Source organism: Colossoma macropomum, unplaced genomic scaffold (genome assembly GCF_904425465.1).
Source record: "Colossoma macropomum unplaced genomic scaffold, Colossoma_macropomum, whole genome shotgun sequence".
NCBI classification, from domain to species: Eukaryota; Metazoa; Chordata; class Actinopteri; order Characiformes; family Serrasalmidae; genus Colossoma; species Colossoma macropomum.
In genome coordinates, this window is record NW_023494785.1 from 19,177,567 (window position 1) to 19,191,581 (window position 14,015).

Here is a 14,015-nt window from a genome sequence, read left to right on the forward strand (position 1 = left end):
CTCTCCACTGCAATCCCTTATCATGATAAAGCAAGTGTGTGTTTTAATTGTACAACGCCATCTTCATATCGAGGTCTATTCTAAGATGATCCATGAAGGGCCCGGGTGCGTATATATGTGTGCCATTTTCTTTATTTTTCATCTTCATCTACAAATGGCGGTGGATGGCAGAATGTAAATGAGATGGTTATTACACCAACGTTCATCAAGCCGAGCTGGAGCGACTTGAATAGCTTGATGAATATGCATGCAAATTTGTTAATTAAGTTAATTATTCTGCTGAAAATTCATTTGTCTTCCAAGGACTTTCTAGCAATGATTTTAACATGTTTCTGCCATTAGTCATATTCCATGCTATTTAAAATCACTTTGGTCCACTTTCTAAAAGTTTGACACAACTGCAATGTGGAGCAGAGATTTCAAACAAGATGATAAAAGAAAAAGACAAAAAGCAACATCTTTTTTTGTTATTAAACACTTTAGCAGCACAGAAAAAACGTGGAGAAACTGAACTTAAAAATAAAATTCACATTATGATTGAAGTAGGTCCAGAAACACAAACAAAAGATACTAATCAATACTAATCAGTTATGTCTTGATAACATCTGTTGATGTCTGTATTCATGTATTTACATGATTTACATGAATTACATCCTATTTATTTATTTATTTATTTGAACTTAATCAATTTAATTAGACTATATGTGCAGACAAATGTGGTAGCAGGAGCTCAGTTTGTGTGAAGTACAATGGATCTTAACACGTAACCCGTGAGTTGACGTCCAAATAGTTCTAAACAGTACCAGACATAAACTGTACATATCAGTATACAGTTGGATTCCTTTGCAAGTAGATGGTTAAATTCAGATCAGAGGAGGTTCACGTCTCAGATATTTACACAAGGCAATTAGAGTGTTTTAAGTTGGGTAGGGATGTGATGTTCTATGTTATGACAGTTTGTTCAAGAAAACTATCTGCTCAGTCAATTAGCATATATACAGCCTGCCTTGTCTAATTGACAGCACTTCTCAAAAGCAAAAAAACAACAAAAAAATGAACATAGTAAGTTTATTCACCCACTAAAACTTTTAGACGTATTAGGTACAGAAGCTTTTAAACTGTGCTTTGTATATAAAACTCCTACAGTGCCTGTTTAATCACTCACTACTTGAAGACGTAATCTCTGCAACTGATGATCGCTGGTGTCACTGTAGTTTTTGCCCACACATTAGTGCTCATGTTAAAGAAAGCCACATTTGTTTTCCAGAGAACATTTAGGGAGCAATTAATGGGTGAGATAAACAATTGTTTCTCCTATTTCTAAATTACAGTGGCCAGCTCACGCATAACAACACGACACACTCACAACACAAAATTAAAAGCATGCAAACAAATCATCAAACACAAAAGCACTTCTGAGAGCATGAATACAAATTCACAAAACACAGGGGAGGCAAAATGAGACAGAGATGAGTCTGAAGTTGAATTCTAATTCAACAAGCAACCAACCAAGGTACTAATAACATTTACACAGCAGCCACCAGAACACAGACACAAATGCTGCAACTGTAAACATTTGATAAAGAAACAGAGCAGAGACGCCAAAAGGGCAGAAAACCACACATGACCAACACGCATGGAAGTATCTTCCATATATGTTTAATACTTATTATTCCTTAATACTTTGAGAAAGGAAAATATGTTATAACAAGCCTGTTTACCCTGTCCAAGTTTAAAATGTTCCTTTTCATGTGCAAATTATGCAAATTGTAGATCAGTATTTCTTAGATATTCATCTTTATTGGTTTCATTAATTATCAGTAGAGTTAGCACATCTCCAACACTTAAAGATTGTTCACTTGCTGTTAAGGGGCTATGTTGTAACCGCTACCATATTTGGGATGGCAAAAGCTCCTGTGCAGATATTTTTAAAGCAGCATTCCAAGTTTTATTTGAAATCAGTATCAGAACAGATCTGTTTTAACCAGTGTGCATACAAGGTCCCTGAAAATCACATAAGTCGCCAGGAAGTTCTTGTATGAGTGATTAAAATGGCTGCTTGCTCCCAAAATATGGTAAAATATCAAGCTGGAGTGAAGTAGTTGTTTTGGTTTCTTTCTGCATTTTGATCATATTTCCTGATATATCTCTTTTACTAAGTAAAAAAGTCTTAAAGTAACCTAAAACATGATGCTGTATCGAAGAATACCTGCTAAAATAGCAACAAATCCAGTGTCCATCACTAGAGAACATTATAGCAAAGGATGGTCATAAATTTAGTTTGATTTCAGTCTCCAACTGAAAGCCTGTTATTAATGCAATACTGGAAACGGAGCAAGTCATTTGCAAGCGTCAGTGCCCTCGCAAAGAGGCTGAATGCAAATGTGGCTTTCCCTTTCCTTCTTGCTTCAGCATACCTGTGAAGCATCTGGATATTTTGATCTCAGTGGGAGGTACGTTATTGTTTCTGGGTCAATTAACTAAATTCCTATAAAACTGGTTAAATGTGTCAGCCTAATTTGGATAATTCTTCATTTTTCAAAACTATTCTGAACACTCTATGTAAAAATGTAATAGCCAAGACATGGTAAGTTTAATGGTGTAGGCTACTAGTTCTTGTCTGCAAAATGTAGTCATGTTAAATTCAGGTGTCCTCCTCATGAAGAATTCAAATCTCGTAGGCTTGAAGACTTGCCAGTTACAGCTACTCATTTTTTAATCATGTGCTCAATTGTCACTTAAGAAATGACTTTTTTCCTTCTTGATTCAGATCTTTTTTCATTGATTGTTGCTGTAAAATGTCATTCTAGTCTATCACTTGCATTAAGTATTTCATTAATAGAAAAGCTAAACACACACACACACACACACACACACACACACACACACATCTTCTAAAGCCGCTTATCCTTCTGGGTCGCGTGGGGAGCTGGAGCCTATTCCAGCAGTCATTGGGGTGGAAGGCAGGATACACCCTGGACAGGTGAAAAGCTAAACAAGTACCTTTAAATATACGGGCATGTAATCTCCAGTTTCAACTTAGAAACATTATGAATGATGGAGACAAACCATGTAGCTTCTCAAGTGACACAACAAATAAGACAGGCAGGGACAAGAACGAAATGATGCCCATCAGTAATAAGTAAAGTAAAATTGCACAGGATAGTTTCACATACCAGAGCACAGAGCGTTCACTGACTAAAATTTGATGAACTACTAAATGTTGACCTTCTAAAAGAGAACAGAGAATTTTGAGATATTCGTCTTATAACCCTGATGGGGACAATTACTGCTATTAAGGAAGTTATATTTCCTAGGTTCCTTTGTGCAGTCTGTTACCTCATTATTTTTTTCATGAGTAACAGAACTTCACAGAAACAATTACATGAATAAAATTTAGTCTGCCCAACTTTAAGTACACTCCTGGGCAGCTAATTTAAATATTTTCTCATTTTGTCAGAAACACCTCTGAGACAACAGAAAGAGTGTGCCTTTTTAGCTGCTGCTGGAATTTTCTGTCTGTCAGAAAACTACACTCTCTCCTTCAAGTACAGTACTGTAAAAGTTACTTTATATTTCTGAAGAGATTCAATATAAAATAACCCACTTGTAGAAGGAAGGAGAAAGTGAAAGAAAAATAAGTGAAAAAACATGATGGTCCAAAAATGGAGTTCAAAAAATTACTAAAGATATGGAGTAAGGCGACTCCTAACAATTATGCCAGACCTGTTTGACCACCAAAACTGTCCCATCAGATAAACATACTTAAAGCTTTCTTCTTTGAGAGAGATGTGAAAGTCAAGCTCTTATCTTTCTTATCTCTTATCTCTTATCTTTCTGGTGCTGAAACTTGTACTTAATTAAATAACTGAATGGTGGTTTTTGACTTTTGCACAATGCTGTATGTTGAAGATTTGGAGACATATTTAAATATAAATTCTGATATGTGCACATGTAGATAATCTAATGTGACTCAATCAGCTGCAGTGAAGCATATCATTCATGAAAAGGCAAAATACATTGAAAATATGATGCACTGAATTTACTGTGTTTAAACATGCACATCATTTCCACATGAATAAAATATATTAAATCAACACAGCCTTTGAATTTACTTTCTTTAGGCAAAAACTGTGTTGATGTGCATGTGTACATTAGAATCAGGAAAATGCAATGTATTACTTTTTCAGTACAGGTCAGACGATTGGTAAACTCTGTTAGGTAATTTATATTAATGACTGTGCTGAATCATTCCAGCTAGTGGAAAAACACATTTCATCATTCCCATTTCGCAAAGTATCAGAAAATTAAATGTCATTAGGACTTGTATGATGTTAGGTTGAACTATATCAGAGAAGATGATTCCTCCTAAATATGTACAGGAGGAAGAGCTTGCTGTGGATGTATTAGATGAGTTGTGGATGAATATTAAAAAAATCATTGAAAGAGTACAAGATTTCACATCTACAATCTAACGTTGTAATACAGTATACATTTAGATACAGTATAAAATCATTTGCTCTACTTAAAAAACAAATTGCACAAAAAAACTCTTATCTCTCCAGGATAAGCAACTATAAAACAGAAGATGACATTTTTATATTATATTATATTCATTTTTATAATTATATTAATTTTATGCAATTACTGTATTCCAAATATTAGAATCAGTACTATTAGTTTTTTATCCAAATGTACTGATGATGTCTTGTTCCTGATGCCTATACTTTTGGATAAAAAACAGTAATAGTACAGTTGCAGATATCAGAAGTCAAGCATCATTTAAGGCATAGATTAGAGATTTTAGCAGTGCTCTCCACATGGAACAATTAACTTTATCCTACTTACTGTATACACATGTCATTACTGCCCTGCTCAGAGTGCTTTTACTTTATTGCTGTCTTTGTTTAATATTAATACATGTGGAATTGCAAGTGCAGCATACATTTATTTTTGATGATAAGGAAGAAAAGGGCATTTTCTCTGAGCATCAGTCATCATCCATTTTTTTGCTGCTATTGTTTTTATCAGTCTGTGTTCTTTCTTTTTGTGTTCTGTCTCATTATTCCAAAATTAAACTTTGTTCCTTGTTGTCATACTGTGATAAAGGCCTTTTTATGGACTTTTATCTCACCTTTAACAGGACTTTTGAAAAGCAAGAGCCTTCAAAGAGCATCAAAGCTACAGCGCCATCTGTTGGGGGAAAAAGGCTGCTTTGATTCCTTTACTACTGTTTTATTTCAATCAGAGAAAACAATAGGTCAATAATAATAATAATAATAATAATAATAAGAAGAAGAAGAAGAAGAAGAAGAAATTTACCAGAAGACATCTGTGTCTCCAATGGCCCTGAAAACCTTATACTCATTTCGGTTCCATTTCTTCTCATTTGTTCAATATTTCTTCAATTTCTTCATCAATAAAGGGAGCAAAAACTTTAATACACTAATCGTTATTACTGTGTTCTGTTTAAAGAGTGTTCAAAATAATACTTCTTCTGCTACATTACAGAAATCACTGAAATGAAGTGTATTTATGAATACAATTCCAAAATGCCTGAATGTTTTTTTGTTTGTTTGTTTGTTTGTTTGTTGTTGTTTATTTGGGTTTTTTTTGGGGGGGTGCGCTCTAAACAGAAAGCAAATACTGACAGCATGTTCAGACTGTCTTCAAGCCACTGAACAAGGCAGAATTTATTTCAATAAGTAAGATCGTTCACACACCAAATTTCCTGATCTCATCTATCAGAAGAACAACTGCCCTTAGTAGTTGCTTATATCTTCACACGTGTTCCAAGAATAAAACCAATAGAAGGGTATTTCATTTCTTTCTTCCTTTGTTTCTTCCTTTTTGCAGATATATTAACGAACATTAAAAGGTACAAATATTTTTGTCTTCTCTTAAAAAGATACCATTTTGGAGATACATGGCTTCCGACAGTAGCAATATGCCATAAATGTGCTAGCAAAACACCTTGGTTTCATCTCAAGGTCAAAATGTGCACTTTGTGGTTTAGGACAAGGAGAGTTCAGTGCTCAAAAAATGGAACAAAAGAGTTGGAAAAAATGTTTGAAGATGCAGAAGTTAATGAACTGATGTGACATGCATACAAACATATACGAGCAGGCTGCACTGGTGGTGTTGCTGTCCATCCTTGAGGGCAGGTGGATGATGCAGGACTCACATGGGCCTCGTTGGATTGCTATGTGTCTGGCAGAGCAGGAGCACATGGCTGTAAATCACTCCCAGTCTCTGTGAAGCACCTGTCAGTGCAGTGGAGCTGCTCAGCAGGGGGCTTCCTCTCACTCCACATGCACCCTGTAACACACTGGATGCAACATAGACTGCTGCAAACAGGCCAAATACAGCATGCTGTCATGTATGCAGCGTATCAAACACACAGAGGTTTTATGTGAGATTGTAACACTGTCAGTTTATGACATGACAAATCATATAGTTCCATTCTTTCAATATAGACATATATTCTTAAAAAGATGGGATCCTAAAAAAAAAAACACAGTCCCCTGGTTCAAGGAAACAACATTTAACTGGTATAGAACCTTTCTTAAAAATGTGCTTCACACTGACACAACTCATTTCCAAAAAAAAGGTTCTTTAAGGAATCAGGCAATTTAAAGGTTCCGTAGGGAACCAAAGGTGGTTTGTCTATGGCATCACTCCAAAGAGGCACCTTTACTTTTAGAGCGCAGCAGCCTGCATTATAAAACTTACCTGAATTATTCAATCCCATTTCATCTCACATTCACATGAAAAATGATTTGAATGTCTGAGGAGAAATGGCACTTACGATGCTGCATACAAAATGTACTGGAGCTTTGATGACGCCTCTGAAAACTGAAGACTAACACAGATTTATTAAAATGTGTTACTAATCTATTAGAAACAAATGCATATTACAAACTCTTCTTCTTTTCAGTGTAGATTATCTACCAGCACAGAACAGGCAGCACTAATCAGCTAACAAAATGCCCAGTGTGCCCACAATGTCCGCAAAGCTCTTGAGGGACCGCAATGAAAAATGTGAGACATAATTACAAACAAGTTTGTTGTGTCTTACCAATTAACCCGATATATGTACGAGATGCAGAAAAAAAAACCTGGAGTACATGGCTGTGTGTCAACTATTACATGCATATGGTACAAAGACACTCGCAGGATCCTTTTTTTCCACCTCTCATCTCTAAAAATGGAACGCTCAAAGGAACATATTGCAACAGAACCAGACCCTGCCTTTCGCTGGCAGCGGCCAACACTCTGAGCATGGGCCAATGAAAACACATAGTCCCCCGTCTCCACTTTTAATTGGGATATTTTAGGGCTATTAGCAGCGGAGGCTGTGTGCCTACACACAGTTCCCTAGGAAACACCACTAACCCACTGCTCCATTCTGTCGCTGCACCAGGTACTGCTGGGTTACTCTCGTGGATTTTTGTACTTTATTTTTTAATTTTTTAATTTTTTAACCAGACAAACTAGGCAGGAGAGGGTATGTTTGACATTGTACACAGCAGATGAAGATGATGAACTAAGACTAGTCCACCAGAACTGGAAGCATGCCACCTCCAGTGCTGCTGCTGTTTTTAAGATGAGTTTGGAGAAGGGGAAGAGGCATTCGTCTCCATGGAATAGGCTATAAGCCTACACCATATGTTATGCCAGCATTGATTACACTTTCATAAGGGTCCACCTTGTTTGGCAAACAAAGAATATCCAAATATGGGCCGATATGCTTTCAATAATTATGTGTCCAGCCACACATCTATAAGAAGAAATGTTAAATATTTGATTTAATCTATCAGAAAATTATAAATTGTCAATATGGGCTTTCACTGTTATCAATTACATATTGCCATCTGGTGGATGCAAAAGTAATGACGGGCAAATTAATTCATACAGACAGCAGCATTTTGATACCAAGCCAGATGCAAACTAGAGAAACCTGAAAACTCTCAGTTAAAAAGAATCAGTGTTTCTGAAAAGCGCTTTTTTTTTTTTAAAGTAGAAACAATTACATGACATGAGACTTGGTAGTATTTAAAATAGAACTCTCATTAAGGTTGGAAAGTGACCAATAACCTATATGATGTAATTGGAGGACATATAATTAGACCAGGATGCAATTTTACAAATCTGATTACATATCTGGATTTAGATTCAATTTATGCATGAAAACGTTGTGCCTAAAGGATATTGTTACTCATTTTTTTCTTCCACTGCTTGTCTTGAAATTTTATGATCTCAAAATAACAGAGATATCCTGCTAAGCAGGTCAGTGGTGGTCTGCATACCTTGTAATGTGGACATCTGGATTTCAAAGCTGTTTTTCAGAGCTAAACCATGTGTAAATTGATTGCTGATGACCTACTCGCTTAAAATAGAGAGCAAAAAAACAAATTTAACATTGGTAAAATATGCCTGAAATAAACTAGATCTCTGATCACAGCAAGAACATTAAGAACATTAGTCTTGCGACACTATTTGCTGCACAATAGTATCAATCGCAAAGCGTCTAATTTCCGTTTCAACTTTGCAGAAGCATCTTGTAAAAAAAGTCAACTATTACTTTATAATAAGTGTAAGTTATTCTAAAAACGTAGGTCAGACTACAAAACTGGTAGCAATGTTAATATTTTTCCTGTAATGCTTTCTTGGGTTGGGGAATGTACTTAACTGGTCCTTCACGCAGAACATTCTTTCAGATTCTTCAGGTTTTTTAGGTGTGTGTTTTAGCTATGCACTCTGGCTGTGGCAAACCTTTTTTTTCTAAAGCATAATCACATTCATAGTTGATTCTGGAATGCTGTTTTGGATCACTGCCATTTTGGAAAATCTATCTTCAGCCAAGACACAGCCTTCTGGCAGAAGTAACCAGCGTTTGAAATTTCATGAATGCTTCATAAAGGCCTGAGAAACTCTGCCAGCATAGATGCCACACAGCATCAAAGATACACTTTTTACAGTACATATGATATATATATTAGGGGTGGGAATCTCTAGGCACCTCATGATTCGATTCGATTATGATTCAGAGGGCTGCGATGCGATTATAAAACATTTATTGATGCATCTTTTTTTTTATATATATATATATATATACATCATTTCTATTTTCCTACTGAGGACTTGGTAGTTTTAAAGCAAAGTATTTGTAATGATCCATAATGAATTTACTTCCAATATCTTTTATTAATAAATCAAATGGAAGTGATGTGGCAAGTGAATTGGAAGGCTCTGATTCACTGCCTTTGGAGCACATGAGATGCTGCTGCCACTCATCTGCGATAAAATGCGCAGTTACGATGAAATAAGTGGCAATTGATGACCACGCAGCGCGTTACAGCCGTCCTACCCGTTTTTAGTGACTTTATAACTTCGGTTTTGGTCTCGTTGTAGAGAAAGGTGGGGGGATCGCTCTGTCAGCAAAATATCTTCGAGACGTGACGTGTGCAACATAGCGAGAATGCCCTGTTTCGCAACGACTGAGAATTGCCGTGCAGACTGCAGGCTGTAGGCGAAGCTTAAAGCAGAGTAAAGTAAGTCTGCGCTCTAGTTTATATTTTTTATCCTATACTAGGACATAGACACATACTGGACATTAAATGTTGTGGCTCCCAAGGTGGTTTGATTTTTGTTGAACGGACAAAATGGCTCTTCTGAACATTTGGGTTGTGACTCCTGACCTAACCTGGCTTTAATGCAGAGGAGCCGGTCGGATTTCTGGCTCACCCAATTGTGTTTTTGTTATGTGCCACCACAGACTGTCCGGGCGCTGCACCCACTTCCAAATTCCGCCTTTTGCGTTCCGTCAACATTACGTTATAAATTAAATATTTAGAAAATCGATTTTTGACATTTGTGAATCGATTCAGAATCGTTCACGTACGCATCGCGATGCATCTAAGAATCGTTTTTTTCCCGCACCCCTAATATACATAGTGACATAGTGAAATGATTGTTTTGTAAGCCACAAAATGAAATGTTCAAACATTTTTTGAATAAAATAAACATAATTAAAATATAACAAAGGCATATTGGTTTGACATCCACTTAACTTCTTGCTTCTATGCAGTATATGCAATTGCTATAGGCTTTCTAATTGGTCTTTATGATACATTTGTTTCATTTGTCATTGCTAAAGCAGTGACATAAGAAACAAGTACTGACAATACCCATGCTATTATGACATAATTAATAACAATAACAATTACATATTGTTACATTGCTTACCAGTAATTCTAGTTCTAGTGTAAGGATGAGGCAATATAATCAGTTGAGTGTTATGCTTCATCATTCCTTACACTCAGGATAGCCTTTTTCAGTGATGTATGCTACAGAGATGTCTGTGGATACAAGAGATAAAGATGGACTGTGAGACCTGTCTGACATACAGTATTAATAAAGCTGGTTGTGAAGGCGTGACAGAGAAGATTTCACTACACAGCAAGCTGTGCTGCTCAAAAAGGTCACACTGGCACACACTCCAGATGTGTGAATCTCAATTAAGTCCACACCTGCAGTGGATAAGTGCAATAATTAATAAATGCAACATTATTCTTTCAAAACGTGGGTGTCCGACAGCACGTAAGCCTCAAGGGGAAAAGAAAGCTGTTTCATTCTCTTTAGTACAGACACTTTTTAATTAACTGTATTTCAGAAGAAGAGCTCGTGCCGTCTTTCCCTGTTTATTTACTTTTTATTTTTTTTGCTTCTTTGTGACACATCCTTGCAAGACCCCTCTAGATGCCACTGTACCATACCACTATCTGAGACAATCATCATTTGTCTAGTGTTATTATTAGTTAACGCTGGTCTAGTGATCTTTATCTTTATTCTATCTCAGAGACAGGAGCAGGCATATGCACAGTTAGGGGGGGTTGGGCCACTGCCTTTTTTGCCCTAAGTCTGTAAAAGTGCCCTCTTGGTTGGAATATATGTTATACTATCGTTTCCATTGTTAAATATCAGTTCCTAAGTGGCTCAGCCTCACCCCAGGAGTAGAGCTTGCAGTTTGGTTTAGGCTCCATGAGTTGCATCACTCTTGAGTGGCCACACTAGATTTCACATGGTTAAACAATTACCTTTTAGGAATGCACACATCAGTACAGCTTTGGAAGTCTCACCAATGAAAGAGATAATGCTTCTTTAAGAAAGTGTCTTGTGGTTAAATTGTGGTTATTTAGAACTAGAACCACACATAATGCTGTTATAGTAAGTAATAATGACTGATAACTCACTAAACAAAGTTCTAAAAACAGTACTGTAAATATATATATTCAGATTTATGTAAGGCAATATGGACTGCTTATAAAGAACATCTGCTTAAAGAGAATAACAAAATCAAATGTAGTATTTAAACAGTGTAGTGGTTAACTCTGTAGCCCAATATGCAATTCCCTGCCCTGGCAAAAACAAGAAGGCTGCCCTGAGAAAGTATCCATTAGACTCTCTGGATAAGAATGCCTTTAATATGCTGTAAGTTTAATTTTGGGCATGGACAGGAGCAAGAATAACGCTCATTTTTCTTCCAGAAAAATAGAACTGACCTATTCGCTTCAAGTGCATTTACTTGGACTGCAGAACCTTTAAACTAGCTTTCTCTGTAGATCTTCATTGACACACTCTATATGCAATATAGTTTTGTAGAACTTCACTAGAAAAGGTCTAAAAAGGTATTTGTTTGTCTTCTTTTGTCAGCAATGTTTTCTGTCTTTGTTCTTACCAATGCTGTTGTTTATATTTTACATGTTGCTCAAGACTGTTGGCTGTTTGGAGTGGATGTGCAGCTCCCCCTGCTGGCCAGATATCAAATCACAGCTTCTATTTAGGAAACAAAAGATTACAGTTATTGACCTCCTCTGTTAAGGAGCATACCCATTAATGTCCCATCTGAAGCCAGTATGTTGGCAACAGTATAAAGAGGCAGACTAAATAAAAACTGAGGGGTGTGAGTGGGTAGACGGCAATCAAGACAAAAACAATAACAGCTGGCTGGCCTCTGGCTAAAATTGCACAAAAACAACACAGTCTGCTGATTGCCAAAGCCAGCACTGAATAATTCTGTGATACAGCATATCAAGTAATCTAGTAACATCCATGCATATGCTGGGCCATTCTGTATATGTTTCCACAGGTAATTAGAGATATCATAAACTCTTCACCCAAACATGTTATGAATGGTTTGCAAACAACAGTCTCAGCAGTTTGAAAATATCAATTTGTGGCATTCAGCCACTCAACGATGTGGCCATTAAAGTGTAGAGAAAACAAACAGAGATATAAAAGATGAAAATGGTTGGTGACTAATATGAAGCATCCATCATTAACTTTGTGCATTTTTCCTGCATCCTCTTGCAGAAATTAATTGAGTGGCACAGAGAGGCCGGTGGATAGCCTGAGGCTGGACTGCCTCCGCCGTCTGTTCCTCAAGTCTTACACAGGCACAGGCACACCGAACTGCTGACGCCAAAAACTCACTAAAACCACCGTGGAAGTTCACGTCTGAGTTAACAAAAGGCAGATCTTCCTGGGATCAAATCATTTTCTATGTAAAACAACTAGCCAGTGCATACATCATCACTGAACCATTAATTGTATTAGTATGTTTTGCTAAAGAGAGAAAGAGAATTTGAATTTAAGTAGTTCATAAACTGAAGACTGCCATAATCATGCTTTTTTGCAGACTCCTCTGGTGGCTCTGCATGTAGAAATGAGCCAAAGCTCCCGTCATGTTAAGCTAGACAGCTCATAAAATAAAGCACAATGACAGCTGCTAAAATGACAATGGCAACATAAGCACCCACAGAGAGTCATATAATTGCCAGTACAAACCTTAATAAATACTTCTTTGTGGTGGGATTGAACCCTGCTTTTACCTATTGGGGGACTAGTAACTTAACCATTAGGCGAAACAGCCAATTACAAAATATACATATGCAGAATGCAAAAACTACTCCATCCTGAACTACAACTCTGTAAAAATGCATCATTATGAATTCTTCTCATACCCAGTACTGTGTTTTAAGTATTGCAAGTATGCAATGACTACTGCCACAACAAACATATTTAATAACTAAAAAAAAAATAAATAAACAAAAATATTTTTTCGTTCGTGTGCCTACACTGTAATAAATCGCTTGTCAGATCAACCTAAAAAAAAGAGAAGGACAAGTTATTTATCTGGTATTTTCTTTAGTTGTGGAAAAAGCTGCTTGAAGCTGCTTGAGAGAATCATCAAGTGTGCATCAAAGCAAAGTGGGGCTAATTTCAAAAAGATATATTCTGATGATCTGATGGTCATATTTTCATGTTATTTCATAGTTTTGTTGTCTTAACTGTGATTACAGAATGTGGAAAAAGAAAAAAAACGAGGAAAGCCAATCTATGAGCAGCTATATCCAAATGTTTGACTGATATTGTGAATAAAAATCAGATCTCTCAGCAATGTTGTATAATTTTTGCATGTGCATTTGACTGAAAAATTATTACAATGTTTGTTTTTTGTTTAGGATGAGCCATCATCACCATATCCAACAGTTCAGGTACCAGAAGTCACTGAGTTGACATCTGTTTTCACTAGAAGAGTAACTGCAGTGGTCAAAGTGGATGGGCTGGAGGTCTGCAGAGCTAGCGGCATGGATGAAGGTCTCTTGCTGTGTTTTGTGCTTATTATGTATTCAACTTGGCATACCCATCTCATTTGTAGAACACTCTGGTTTTTATTCAGCTGTATGTTCTGAAAATATCTAAGGATGGTGACAAGCCTCTACCAATAACAGTGACCAGAGTAATTAACCATCTAGAGTAACCTCGGCCAGCCATTTTGCTGTACTAAATCCTCTCGGAGAGCTCTTATTAAATTTATTCAGCATATTGGCCTTCTTCGTGCACATAAAGCCATTTTACAATAACTTTTGGCCTTAATGACTGTCAGAGGACATTTGAATGTGTCCCTTAGATGACACGTGTACCACAAGCATAAGCACACTGTATTACCA